Source organism: Anomaloglossus baeobatrachus, chromosome 6 (assembly GCF_048569485.1).
Source record: "Anomaloglossus baeobatrachus isolate aAnoBae1 chromosome 6, aAnoBae1.hap1, whole genome shotgun sequence".
In the NCBI taxonomy this organism is placed as follows: domain Eukaryota; kingdom Metazoa; phylum Chordata; class Amphibia; order Anura; family Aromobatidae; genus Anomaloglossus; species Anomaloglossus baeobatrachus.
Genome location: NC_134358.1, coordinates 569,442,743 through 569,455,391, shown reverse-complemented (window position 1 = coordinate 569,455,391; position 12,649 = coordinate 569,442,743).

Below are 12,649 nucleotides of genomic sequence, written 5' to 3'. Positions count from 1 at the left end.
TAATGCATAGCCTCCTCTTTTTCAAGGGACCAAAAGTAATTGGACAAGGGACTCTAAGGGCTGCAATTAACTCTGAAGGCGTCTCCGTCGTTAACCTGTAATCAATGAAGTAGTTAAAAGGTCTGGGGTTGATTACAGGTGTGTGGTTTTGCATTTGGAAGCTGTTGCTGTGACCAGACAACATGCGGTCTAAGGAACTCTCAATTGAGGTGAAGCAGAACATCCTGAGGCTGAAAAAAAAGAAAAAATCCATCAGAGAGATAGCAGACATGCTTGGAGTAGCAAAATCAAGTTGGGTACATTCTGAGAAAAAAGGAATTGACTGGTGAGCTTGGGAACTCAAAAAGGCCTGGGCGTCCACGGATGACAACAGTGGTGGATGATCGCCGCATACTTTCTTTGGTGAAGAAGAACCCGTTCACAACATCAACTGAAGTCCAGAACACTCTCAGTGAAGTAGGTGTATCTGTCTCTAAGTCACCAGTAAAGAGAAGACTCCATGAAAGTAAATACAAAGGGTTCACATCTAGATGCAAACCATTCATCAATTCCAAAAATAGACAGGCCAGAGTTACATTTGCTGAAAAACACCTCATGAAGCCAGCTCAGTTCTGGAAAAGTATTCTATGGACAGATGAGACAAAGATCAACCTGTACCAGAATGATGGGAAGAAAAAAGTTTGGAGAAGAAAGGGAACGCCACATGATCCAAGGCACACCACATCCTCTGTAAAACATGGTGGAGGCAACGTGATGGCATGGGCATGCATGGCTTTCAATGGCACTGGGTCACTTGTGTTTATTGATGACATAACAGCAGACAGGAGTAGCCGGATGAATTCTGAAGTGTACCGGGATATACTTTCAGCCCAGATTCAGCCAAATGCCGCAAAGTTGATCAGACGGCGCTTCATAGTACAGATGGACAATGACCCCAAGCATACAGCCAAAGCTACCCAGGAGTTCATGAGTGCAAAAAAGTGGAACATTCTGCAATGGCCAAGTCAATCACCAGATCTTAACCCAATTGAGCATGCATTTCACTTGCTCAAATCCAGACTTGAGACGGAAAGACTCACAAACAAGCAAGACCTGAAGGCTGCGGCTGTAAAGGCCTGGCAAAGCATTAAGAAGGAGGAAACCCAGCGTTTGGTGATGTCCATGGGTTCCAGGCTTAAGGCAGTGATTGCCTCCAAAGGATTCGCAACAAAATATTGAAAATAAAAATATTTTTTTGGGTTCGGTTTATTTGTCCAATTCCTTTTGACCTCCTAAAATGTGGAGTGTTTGTAAAGAAATGTGACAATTCCTACAATTTCTATCAGATATTTTTGTTCAAACCTTCAAATTAAACGTTACAATCTGCACTTGAATTCTGTTGTAGAGGTTTCATTTCAAATCCAATGTGGTGGCATGCAGAGCCCAACTCGCGAACATTGTGTCACTGTCCAAATATTTCTGGACCTAACTGTATGTCCTCATCCTGGTATATATGTCCCCCATCCTGGTATATATGTCCTCATCCTGGGCCTATCCTTTTATATATGTACCCCATCCTTATACATATGTACCCCATCCTGGTATATGCCCCCATCCTGGTATATATGTCCTTTATCCTGGTATATATGTCCCCCATCCTGGGCTTATCCTTTTATATATGTCCGCATCCTGGGCTTATCCTTTTAAATATGTCCCCAATCCTTATACATATGTCCCCCATCCTGGTATATGTCCCCATCCTGGTATATGTCCCCATCCTGGTATATGTCCCCATCCTGGTATATGTCCCGCATCTTGGTATATACAGTATGTCCTCATCCTGGATCGTACAGTTATATGTTCCCCATAAATGTATATGCAGTCCCTGTTCTGTCCCTAATGCATAAAATAGCTTAAATATACTACTCACCTTTCTCCGCACCATGTTGCACAACATTCTCCACTATAGCCAGCGCACAGTGCCTGCAGCTGACATCAGACTGCGCGCCCCCAGTCATGGTATCGCCAACGTCAGCTCCCGCAGCAGGTATTGCAGTGCAGGGACCCGATGGGTCTCTATGCCGCAATGCATTTCAGCTGGACGTGCGCCCTCAGACACACTTACAGCTGAAGTAGGCAGCGGCCCCCTCCCCACCCTCGAGCCCCTTACACTAGTAATGGCAGTAAAGCCCAGGGTCCGACCTGTGGGTGACTATGAAAATTATAATATCTGATAATGGTGAATGAATATAACAAAACTCCATCACAATTCATGGCAGAGCGTGATACAGCTCCGTGTATTCAGGCATTTCCAGGAGGAGTGACAGAGGAACTGCACAGCACAGTCCTGAGAAGCCCTGCACAAGACACTGTGTAATGGGGCCCGAGGCATCCCAGCTCTGGATGAAAGAGGGGCGCACGCGATGCCCGGCACAACTGTTTTTTCCTTGCACATTGCTCATTAGTGTAAGTAATAAGGAGTGACAAGGAACAGGAGTGGGAACACATCTGAGTGGGAGCCTGGCCCCCGAAAGGTACCCAACTTACAAGAAGGAACCTACACATCCTAGTACAACCTCTACAGTAGGGGAAAGAGCATGCTGGGGGTAGTTGTCATCACCAATATGTCCGCAGACTACACAGCCATCAAAGGCAAAACAGACATTAGCAATCAGTACGGAGGGTACTTTTTCTTTTCCTCTCCACCTGCTCCTGACCCTCATATTGACTTCTCCCGGCCACTATTTGTCTGTGTCACGCCTACTGCCCCAATGTCTTTGGTTCCTCGCCTTTGCAGCAGGATACGGAAACAACTGCATGTATCAGTGGTGCTGCGGAAAGAAGTTACCCCCTCCCTGCCGTGTCGTCCCCCAGAAAATAAGAAACTGAGTGAGCTGTCTGGTCCTGCCTGGTCCTACATGTAGCAGGGCTTTATGGGGGTGGGAGCTCGGACCACTACTATAAAGGTGAGCCCAGAATGACAGCGCCCTCTTCAGGACTGCTGTGAGTAGAGGGATCTGCCCCGCTCGGCCCGGCCGGCACTGCTGGAGGTGTCCATAGACCTGGAGAAGGGGCTTACAGAATTGTAGATGGAATATTTCTGTTGGGCTGGAATCCCACCTTGACCAGTCTGGGTATGCGTAAGGACCCCAGACATCGCTGCTCTACAGGAGGATTGGGACGATGAGGGCATCGAAAGTTTATAGCCAGACCCTTATGGTAGCGTCAGATTTTAGAAAGGAAAAGAGGTTCCCAGCTCCTTAAAGCTTGATGGTTTTTTGGACAGGTTAAACACAGGGAACGCGTTTCCAATGCATGACGTGCATTGCAGCTTTGAGAGAGAAAGATGGGTGCTGATATAGAATAGGGGAGGGGGGATTTGAGGACACAGTATGGGATTGAGGGGATGTGATGGGTGCAGACACAGTATGGGGAATGAGGGAAATGGGTGTGTTCACAGAATGGGGCGTGAGGCAGGATGGGTGCAGACAGTATGGGGAGTGAGGGAGGATGGGTGCAGACAGTATGGGGAGTGAGGGAGGATGGGTGCAGACAGTATGGGGAGTGAGGAAGGATGGGTGCAGACAGTATGGGGAGTGAGGGAGGATGGGTGCAGACAGTATGGGGAGTGAGGAAGGATGGGTGCAGACAGTATGGGGAGTGAGGGAGGATGGGTGCAGACAGTATGGGGAGTGAGGGAGGATGGGTGCAGACAGTATGGGGAGTGAGGGAGGATGGGTGCAGACAGTATGGGGAGTGAGGAAGGATGGGTGCAGACAGTATGGGGAGTGAGGAAGGATGGGTGCAGACAGTATGGGGAGTGAGGGAGGATGGGTGCAGACAGTATGGGGAGTGAGGGAGGATGGGTGCAGACAGTATGGGGAGTGAGGGAGGATGGGTGCAGACAGTATGGGGAGTGAGGGAGGATGGGTGCAGACAGTATGGGGAGTGAGGGAGGATGGGTGCAGACAGTATGGGGAGTGAGAGAGGATGGGTGCAGACAGTATGGGGAGTGAGGGAGGATGGGTGCAGACAGTATGGGGAGTGAGGGAGGATGGGTGCAGACAGTATGGGGAGTGAGGAAGGATGGGTGCAGACAGTATGGGGAGTGAGGAAGGATGGGTGCAGACAGTATGGGGAGTGAGGGAGGATGGGTGCAGACAGTATGGGGAGTGAGGGAGGATGGGTGCAGACAGTATGGGGAGTGAGGGAGGATGGGTGCAGACAGTATGGGGAGTGAGGGAGGATGGGTGCAGACAGTATGGGGAGTGAGGGAGGATGGGTGCAGACAGTATGGGGAGTGAGGGAGGATGGGTGCAGACAGTATGGGGAGTGAGGGAGGATGGGTGCAGACAGTATGGGGAGTGAGGGAGGATGGGTGCAGACAGTATGGGGAGTGAGGGAGGATGGGTGCAGACAGTATGGGGAGTGAGGGAGGATGGGTGCAGACAGTATGGGGATTGAGGGAGGATGGGTGCAGACAGTATGGGGAGTGAGGAAGGATGGGTGCAGACAGTATGGGGAGTGAGGGAGGATGGGTGCAGACAGTGTGGGGAGTGAGGGAGGATGGGTGCAGACAGTATGGGGAGTGACGGGGGATGGGTGCAGACAGTAGGGGGAATGAGGCAGGATGGGTGCAGACAGTATGGGGAGTGAGGGAGGATGGGTGCAGACAGTATGGGGAGTGAGGGAGGATGGGTGCAGACAGTATGGGGAGTGAGGGAGGATGGGTGCAGACAGTATGGGGAGTGAGGAAGGATGGGTGCAGACAGTATGGGGAGTGAGGGAGGATGGGTGCAGACAGTATGGGGAGTGAGGAAGGATGGGTGCAGACAGTATGGGGAGTGAGGGAGGATGGGTGCAGACAGTATGGGGAGTGAGGGAGGATGGGTGCAGACAGTATGGGGAGTGAGGGAGGATGGGTGCAGACAGTATGGGGAGTGAGGAAGGATGGGTGCAGACAGTATGGGGAGTGAGGAAGGATGGGTGCAGACAGTATGGGGAGTGAGGGAGGATGGGTGCAGACAGTATGGGGAGTGAGGGAGGATGGGTGCAGACAGTATGGGGAGTGAGGGAGGATGGGTGCAGACAGTATGGGGAGTGAGGGAGGATGGGTGCAGACAGTATGGGGAGTGAGGGAGGATGGGTGCAGACAGTATGGGGAGTGAGGGAGGATGGGTGCAGACAGTATGGGGAGTGAGGGAGGATGGGTGCAGACAGTATGGGGAGTGAGGGAGGATGGGTGCAGACAGTATGGGGAGTGAGGGAGGATGGGTGCAGACAGTATGGGGAGTGAGGGAGGATGGGTGCAGACAGTATGGGGATTGAGGGAGGATGGGTGCAGACAGTATGGGGAGTGAGGAAGGATGGGTGCAGACAGTATGGGGAGTGAGGGAGGATGGGTGCAGACAGTGTGGGGAGTGAGGGAGGATGGGTGCAGACAGTATGGGGAGTGACGGGGGATGGGTGCAGACAGTAGGGGGAATGAGGCAGGATGGGTGCAGACAGTATGGGGAGTGAGGGAGGATGGGTGCAGACAGTATGGGGAGTGAGGGAGGATGGGTGCAGACAGTATGGGGAGTGAGGGAGGATGGGTGCAGACAGTATGGGGAGTGAGGGAGGATGGGTGCAGACAGTATGGGGAGTGAGGGAGGATGGGTGCAGACAGTATGGGGAGTGAGGGAGGATGGGTGCAGACAGTATGGGGATTGAGGGAGGATGGGTGCAGACAGTATGGGGAGTGAGGAAGGATGGGTGCAGACAGTATGGGGAGTGAGGGAGGATGGGTGCAGACAGTATGGGGAGTGAGGGAGGATGGGTGCAGACAGTATGGGGAGTGAGGGGGGATGGGTGCAGACAGTATGGGGAGTGAGGGAGGATGGGTGCAGACAGTATGGGGAGTGAGGGAGGATGGGTGCAGACAGTATGGGGAGTGAGGCAGGATGGGTGCAGACAGTATGGGGAGTGAGGGAGGATGGGTGCAGACAGTATGGGGGAGTGAGGGAGGATGGGTGCAGACAGTATGGGGAGTGAGGGAGGATGGGTGCAGACAGTATGGGGAGTGAGAGAGGATGGGTGCAGACAGTATGGGGAGTGAGGGAGGATGGGTGCAGACAGTATGGGGAGTGAGGGAGGATGGGTGCAGACAGTATGGGGAGTGAGGGAGGATGGGTGCAGACAGTATGGGGAGTGAGGGAGGATGGGTGCAGACAGTATGGGGAGTGAGGGAGGATGGGTGCAGACAGTATGGGGAGTGAGGGAGGATGGGTGCAGACAGTATGGGGAGTGAGGGAGGATGGGTGCAGACAGTATGGGGAGTGAGGGAGGATGGGTGCAGACAGTATGGGGAGTGAGAGAGGATGGGTGCAGACAGTATGGGGAGTGAGGGAGGATGGGTGCAGACAGTATGGGGAGTGAGGGAGGATGGGTGCAGACAGTATGGGGAGTGAGGGAGGATGGGTGCAGACAGTATGGGGAGTGAGGGAGGATGGGTGCAGACAGTATGGGGAGTGAGGTAGGATGGGTGCAGACAGTATGGGGAGTGAGGGAGGATGGGTGCAGACAGTATGGGGAGTGAGGGAGGATGGGTGCAGACAGTATGGGGAGTGAGGAAGGATGGGTGCAGACAGTATGGGGAGTGAGGGAGGATGGGTGCAGACAGTATGGGGAGTGAGGGAGGATGGGTGCAGACAGTATGGGGAGTGAGGGAGGATGGGTGCAGACAGTATGGGGAGTGAGGGAGGATGGGTGCAGACAGTATGGGGAGTGAGGGAGGATGGGTGCAGACAGTATAGGGAGTGAGGGAGGATGGGTGCAGACAGTATGGGGAGTGAGGAAGGATGGGTGCAGACAGTATGGGGAGTGAGGGAGGATGGGTGCAGACAGTATGGGGAGTGAGGGAGGATGGGTGCAGACAGTATGGGGAGTGAGGGAGGATGGGTGCAGACAGTATGGGGAGTGAGGGAGGATGGGTGCAGACAGTATGGGGAGTGAGGGAGGATGGGTGCAGACAGTATAGGGAGTGAGGGAGGATGGGTGCAGACAGTATAGGGAGTGAGGGAGGATGGGTGCAGACAGTATGGGGAGTGAGGAAGGATGGGTGCAGACAGTATGGGGAGTGAGGGAGGATGGGTGCAGACAGTATGGGGAGTGAGGGAGGATGGGTGCAGAAAGTATGGGGAGTGAGGAAGGATGGGTGCAGACAGTATGGGGAGTGAGGGAGGATGGGTGCAGACAGTATGGGGAGTGAGGTAGGATGGGTGCAGACAGTATGGGGAGTGAGGGAGGATGGGTGCAGACAGTATGGGGAGTGAGGGAGGATGGGTGCAGACAGTATGGGGAGTGAGGGAGGATGGGTGCAGACAGTATGGGGAGTGAGAGAGGATGGGTGCAGACAGTATGGGGAGTGAGGAAGGATGGGTGCAGACAGTATGGGGAGTGAGGGAGGATGGGTGCAGACAGTATGGGGAGTGAGGGAGGATGGGTGCAGACAGTATGGGGAGTGAGGGAGGATGGGTGCAGACAGTATGGGGAGTGAGGGAGGATGGGTGCAGACAGTATGGGGATTGAGGGAGGATGGGTGCAGACAGTATGGGGAGTGAGGGAGGATGGGTGCAGACAGTATGGGGAGTGAGGGAGGATGGGTGCAGACAGTATGGGGAGTGAGGGAGGATGGGTGCAGACAGTATGGGGAGTGAGGGAGGATGGGTGCAGACAGTATGGGGAGTGAGGGAGGATGGGTGCAGACAGTATGGGGAGTGAGGGAGGATGGGTGCAGACAGTATGGGGAGTGAGAGAGGATGGGTGCAGACAGTATGGGGAGTGAGGGAGGATGGGTGCAGACAGTATGGGGAGTGAGGGAGGATGGGTGCAGACAGTATGGGGAGTGAGGGAGGATGGGTGCAGACAGTATGGGGAGTGAGGGAGGATGGGTGCAGACAGTATGGGGAGTGAGGTAGGATGGGTGCAGACAGTATGGGGAGTGAGGGAGGATGGGTGCAGACAGTATGGGGAGTGAGGGAGGATGGGTGCAGACAGTATGGGGAGTGAGGGAGGATGGGTGCAGACAGTATAGGGAGTGAGGGAGGATGGGTGCAGACAGTATGGGGAGTGAGGAAGGATGGGTGCAGACAGTATGGGGAGTGAGGGAGGATGGGTGCAGACAGTATGGGGAGTGAGGGAGGATGGGTGCAGAAAGTATGGGGAGTGAGGAAGGATGGGTGCAGACAGTATGGGGAGTGAGGGAGGATGGGTGCAGACAGTATGGGGAGTGAGGTAGGATGGGTGCAGACAGTATGGGGAGTGAGGGAGGATGGGTGCAGACAGTATGGGGAGTGAGGGAGGATGGGTGCAGACAGTATGGGGAGTGAGGGAGGATGGGTGCAGACAGTATGGGGAGTGAGGGAGGATGGGTGCAGACAGTATGGGGAGTGAGAGAGGATGGGTGCAGACAGTATGGGGAGTGAGGAAGGATGGGTGCAGACAGTATGGGGAGTGAGGGAGGATGGGTGCAGACAGTATGGGGAGTGAGGGAGGATGGGTGCAGACAGTATGGGGAGTGAGGGAGGATGGGTGCAGACAGTATGGGGAGTGAGGGAGGATGGGTGCAGACAGTATGGGGAGTGAGGAAGGATGGGTGCAGACAGTATGGGGAGTGAGGGAGGATGGGTGCAGACAGTATGGGGAGTGAGGAAGGATGGGTGCAGACAGTATGGGGAGTGAGGGAGGATGGGTGCAGACAGTATGGGGAGTGAGGGAGGATGGGTGCAGATATTATGGGGAGTGAGGGAGGATGGGTGCAGACAGTATGGGGAGTGAGGGAGGATGGGTGCAGACAGTGTGGGGAGTGAGGGAGGATGGGTGCAGACAGTGTGGGGAGTGAGGGAGAATGGGTGCAGACAGTGTGGGGAGTGAGGGAGGATGGGTGCAGACAGTATGGGGAGTGAGGGAGGATGGGTGCAGACAGTATGGGGAGTGAGGGAGGATGGGTGCAGACAGTATGGGGAGTGAGGAAGGATGGGTGCAGACAGTAGGGGGAGTGAAGGAGGATGGGTGCAGACAGTATGGGGAGTGAGGAAGGATGGGTGCAGACAGTATGGGGAGTGAGGAAGGATGGGTGCAGACAGTATGGGGAGTGAGGAAGGATGGGTGCAGACAGTATGGGGAGTGAGGGAGGATGGGTGCAGACAGTATGGGGAGTGAGGGAGGATGGGTGCAGACAGTATGGGGAGTGAGGAAGGATGGGTGCAGACAGTAGGGGGAGTGAATGAGGATGGGTGCAGACAGTATGGGGAGTGAGGGAGGATGGGTGCAGACAGTATGGGGAGTGAGGGAGGATGGGTGCAGACAGTATGGGGAGTGACGGGGGATGGGTGCAGACAGTATGGGGAGTGAGGGGAGATGGGTGCACACATACTATGGGGAACAAGGGAAATGGGATGGGTGCAGACAGTATGGAGAGCAATGAATTTGAGGACACAATATGGAGAGAGAGGAAATGGATGCATACAAAGTATGTGGAGTGAGGGGATTGGATGGGTGAGTATACAGTATGGAAAGTGAGGGGGATGGACGCACACAGCATATGGAGAGTGAGGGGGGATGGATGCACACAGCATTTGGAGAGTGAGGGAGGATGGATGCACACAGCATTTGGAGAGTGAGGTGGATAGGATGGGTGCGGACACAGTATGGGGTCTGGGGAGAGTGGGAATGGAGAAATTTGAGAGGACACAGTAAGAGGAACAAGAGGGGATGTATGCGTACAAAGTATGGGGAGCGAGGGGGATGGGATGGATGCAAACACAGTATGGGGAGCAAGGAATCAAAGGACACAGAATGGCGAGCGAGAGGGAAGGGAGAAATTTGAAGATACAGGATGAAAAGTGAGCAAGGGAAGGAAGTATGAGTAAGTGGATGTAAGCATACACAGTATGGGGGTGAGGGGGATGGCATGGGTGCAGACACAGTATGGGGAGCAGGGGGTATGGATAAATAGACAGTTTGGTTAGTTGAGGGGATGTGAGGGGAGACAGTATGAAGGAGGTGGGATGTGTGAGGAGCCTTTTGAGGGGAACAGTGTGAGGAGACAGTATGTGGAGAGAAAAGTGTGAAAGGGCACAGAATAGAAATTTAATAGTGTGCATGGGAGGGGTAGTATAGAGAGAGAACTGTATGGGAGAACAGTGTAAGGCCACAGCCAGAAGGGGACAATATGCTGAGGAGGGGGAGTGTGACATGTGGGTACAGTATAAAGACTGGGCAGTATAGGGGGCACAGTATAGAGGACAGTGTGAAATGGGGGTCCAGTATGGAAAGGAGGGGGCAGTATGGAGGGCATGTACCATAAGATGGACAGTGTGAGGGGCATATTTTGTGCAGGGAAAACAATGAGGGGCAAATATTTATTCACAGGAACAGCGTAGGGCAGATATTTTTATTGAGCATCATTATAATCATGCTGCTATTTTTAAGGGCACCATGATGGGCTGTTCTGCAGAAGATCAGAAAAGATTGAAGTCTGCAGAGGTGAGCCATGGATGGGACAAATCATCATCGCGTTTGGATAAGATGAAGTAAAGAAAGCGATGACTTGGGTTAGAGACAACATCATCTATAAGGTACCTGGATGTAAACGATTATATGTGATACTGACTATTGGGATTATAGGTTCATGCAATACAAATATATATGGGTCTGACTTGACATTACAATTGATATACCATGTACTGATGGTGGTTCTGGTGATGTATTTCTGTACTGATGGTGGTTCTGGTGATGTAGTTCTGTACTGATGGTGGTTCTGGTGATGTAGTTCTGTACTGATGGTGGTTCTGGGGATGTATTTCTGTACTGATGGTGGTTCTGGTGATGTATTTCTGTACTGATGGTGGTTCTGGTGATGTATTTCTGTACTAATGAAGGTTCTGGTAATGTATTTCAGTACTGATGGTGGGTCTGGTGACGTATTTCTGTACTGATGGTGGTTCTGGTGATATATTTCTGTACCGATGGTGGTTCTGGTGATGTATTTCTCTACTAATGGTGGTTCTGGTGATGTACTCCTATACTGATGGTGGTTCTGGTGATGTATTTCTGTACTAATGAAGGTTCTGGTGATATATTTCTGTACCAATAGTGGTTCTGGGGATGTATTTCTGTACTGATGGTGGGTCTGTTGATGTTTTTCTGTACAGAGGGTTGTAATGCTATGTTTCTGGTGATGTATTCCTGTGCGGTTATTAGTTCTGATTCTATACACATGTAGCAATCCATAACTTGCAATATCACATTATACATGGCTATGTTAATAAAGTATTCTGCTGGCTGACAAGTTAGGGGTTACTAACTTATGTTAGGAGCATTAAAGGGGTTGTCTAAGTTTTTGATGAAAGTCTGCAGTCACCCTATATGTCACTCTATGTGACTGCAGACTTCTGATTTCTCACAGCGCGCACACTGTACACTGTCAGGATTCTCTGGCGCTAGCAGTGAGAGCAGCAGGTCATAAAACCACATGTATGTGACATATACAGTATATGCAGGCACATTCCAACTAGAGATGCCTGGTCTAGCAAAATACAAGTAAATTGGGTGAGGTTGGACACGTCTAGTCGGAATGTGGCCAGAAGTATAGAAATCTCACACTACTGCTACTTGTGCTCACATGACCGTCCACTCTTGCTGCCATCATGGGAGAATCTGAAAAGTGTGCAGTGCTCACGCTGTGAGAATTCAGAGGCCTGCAGCCACCTCGAGTAACTGCAGACTTCTATCACAATCCTGGACAACTCCTTAAATTATAAGATTAAACAGTGTAGCATGCCCAATCCTAACAGTGTGTAATATACTCACTGTTAGGCCGGTGTCCCACTTGCGATTGCCTTGCGCGTATCTCGTGTGAGTGTTGCGGTGCATCACCCGTCACTAGAGATGAGCGAGGTTCGAGGTTCGCCAATTTCATGTTCGAGTGATTTTGGGGGGTGTTCGAGACGTTTGACGAACTCGAGCTTTTTGCTAAAAGTTTGGCAGCTTGAGTTACGCTCGAGAACGGTTCGATCACCAAAAGCGTGGCTTTTCACAGTAAGTATGTGCACACGTTGCTATCTGCATGCGTCCTGCGTCCCCAGCACAATCCCGCTCTCTTTCCTACTTACCGATCACGGGCGCCTCGCTGCACGGCTGTCAGAAATCTGCGGCGTCTTTTCCTATTTTGAAAATGGCTGCCGCTTCATTATTCAGTCAGTTATTCCGTGCTTTCCCCGCCCACCGGCACCCATGATTGGTTGCAGTCAGACACGCCCCCACGATGAGTGACAGCTGTCTCACTGCAACCAATCACAGCCGCCAGCGGGTGGCTCTATATTGTGCAGTAAAATAAATAAATAATAAAAAAAAAATTCGGACCTCCATATTTGATACCAGCCTGGAAAAAGCCACACAGCTGGAGGCTGGTATTGTCAGGATGGAGAGCGCCACGTTATCGGGAGCCCACCACCCTAACAATATCAGCCAGCAGCTGCACGGAATTGCCGCATCCATTAGATGCGACAGTCCCGGGACTCTACCCGGCTCATCCCGAATTGCCCTGGTGCGGTGGCAACCGGGGTAATAATGAGTTAATCATGCCAGGCGTCTCCCCGAGACACCTTCAATGATTAAACTGTAAGTG